This window comes from Amaranthus tricolor, chromosome 8 (assembly GCF_026212465.1).
Source record: "Amaranthus tricolor cultivar Red isolate AtriRed21 chromosome 8, ASM2621246v1, whole genome shotgun sequence".
Taxonomy (NCBI): Eukaryota; Viridiplantae; Streptophyta; class Magnoliopsida; order Caryophyllales; family Amaranthaceae; genus Amaranthus; species Amaranthus tricolor.
In genome coordinates this window covers 815,464-818,208 of record NC_080054.1, presented here as the reverse complement: position 1 = coordinate 818,208, position 2,745 = coordinate 815,464, and positions in this window count along the sequence as shown.

Sequence of the window (2,745 nt, the reverse complement as noted above, 5' to 3'; positions counted from 1 at the left end):
AACAAGTTTGAGCTACTTTATGCGCGAAAGTGCCAAAAAGGCTAAAAAATCAATAAAATCGTACCTTAGCACGTAATTTCTAGCATATGAATGTTACTTTCATTTCTAACCACTTCAACAAAATAATATATACCAAATAGTATTGCGTGCCATGTTTCGTCCAAAACAAACAAAGTTTAACCTAATTTATGTGCGAAAGTATCAAAAAAACATAAAAGCCATAAAATCGCAACATAGCACCTAATTTGGAGCATATAACTATTATTTGCAATTCTAACCACTTCAACACAATAATATATACCAAATGGTGTACTGTGTTATGTTTCGCGCAAAACAAACCAAGTTTGAACTACAGTATGCGCGAAAGTGCTAAAAAAGGTTAAAATTCCATAAAATCACAACTTAACACGTAATTTCTAGAATATGACTATTATTTTCAATTCTAACAACTTCAACACAATAAAATATATACCAAATAGTGTTGTGTGCAAAGTTTCGTGCAAAAACAAACCAAGTTTGAGCTACTTTATGCGCGAAAGTGCCAAGAAAGCTTAAAAACCCATAAAATCGCAACTTAGCACGTAAATTCTAGCATAGGACTATTATTTTCAATTCCAACCAGTTCAACACAATAATATATACAAATAGTGTTGTGTGTTCCAAGTTTCATGCAAAACAAACCAAGTTTGTGCTACTATATACGTGAAAGTACCAAAAAAAGCTTAAAATCCTTAAAATCACAACTTAGCACGTAATTTCCAGCATATGACTATTATTTTCAATTCTAACACCTTCAACGCCATAATATATACCAAATAGTATTGTGTGCCAAGTTTCGTGCAAAACAAACCAAGTTTGTGCTACTTTATATGCGAAAATGCCAAAAATGCTAAAAAAATCCATAAAATCGTAACTTAGCACGTAATTTCTAGCATATGAATGTTATTTTCAATTCTAACTACTTCAAAAAAATAATATATATCAAATAGTATTGCGTGCCATGTTTCGTCCAAAACAAACCAAGTTTAATCTAATTTATGTGCGAAAGTGTCAAAAAAGCATAAAAGCCATAAAATCGCAACATAGCACCTAATTTGGAGCATATAACTATTATTTGCAGTTCTTACCACTTCAACACAATAATATATACCAAATTGTGTACTGTGCCAAGTTTCGCGCAAAACAAACCTTGTTTGGGCTACATTATGCGCGAAAGTGCCAAAAAAGGTTAAATTCCATAAAATTACAACTTAACACGTAATTTCTAGAATATGACTATTATTTTCAATTCTAACAACTTCAACACAATAATATATATACCAAATAGTGTTGTGTGCAAAGTTTCGTGCAAAACAAACCATGTTTGAGCTACTTTATGCGCGAAAGTGCCAAAAAAGCTTAAAACCCATAAAATCGCAACTTAGCAAGTAATTTCTATTATATGACTATTATTTTCAATTCTAACCACTTCAACACAATAATATATACCAAATAGTGTTGTGTGCCAAGATCCGTTCCAAACAAATCAAGTTTGAGCTACTTTATGCGCGAAAGTGCCAAAAAAGCAAAACAATCCATAAAATCAAAACTTAGCACGTATTTTGTAGGCTATAACTATTATTTGCAATTCTAACCAGTTCAACACAATAATATATATAAAATAGTGTACTGTGCCAAGTTTCGTGCAAAACAAACCAAGTTTGAGTTACTTTATGCGCGAAAATGTCAAAAAGATTAAAAACCAATAAAGTAGCAACTTAACAACGTAATCTCTAGAATATGACTATTATTTTCAATTCTAACCACTTAAACACAATAAATTATACCAAGTAGTGATGTGCGCAAAGATTTGTGCAAAACAAACCAAGTTTGGGCTGCATTATGCGCGAAAGTGCCAAAAAAGCTTAAAAACCCATAAAATCGCAACTTAGCACGTAATTTCTAGCATATGACTATTATTTTCAATTCTAACCACTTCAACACAATAATATATGCCAAATAGTGTTATGTGTGCCAAGTTTCGTGCAAAACAAACAAAGTTTGTGCAACTTTATGCGCGAAAGTACCAAAAAAGCATAAAATCCTTAAAATCACAACTTAGCACGTAATTTCTAGTATATGACTATTATTTTCAATTCTAACACCTTCAACGCAATAATATATACCAAATAGTATTGTGTGCCAAGTTTCGTGCAAAACAAAACAAGTTTGAGCTACTTTATGCGCGAAAGTGCCAAAAAGGCTAAAAAATCAATAAAATCGTACCTTAGCACGTAATTTCTAGCATATGAATGTTACTTTCATTTCTAACCACTTCAACAAAATAATATATACCAAATAGTATTGCGTGCCATGTTTCGTCCAAAACAAACAAAGTTTAACCTAATTTATGTGCGAAAGTATCAAAAAAACATAAAAGCCATAAAATCGCAACATAGCACCTAATTTGGAGCATATAACTATTATTTGCAATTCTAACCACTTCAACACAATAATATATACCAAATGGTGTACTGTGTTATGTTTCGCGCAAACAAACCAAGTTTGAACTACAGTATGCGCGAAAGTGCTAAAAAAGGTTAAAATTCCATAAAATCACAACTTAACACGTAATTTCTAGAATATGACTATTATTTTCAATTCTAACAACTTCAACACAATAAAATATATACCAAATAGTGTTGTGTGCAAAGTTTCCGTGCAAAACAAACCAAGTTTGAGCTACTTTATGCGCGAAAGTGCCAA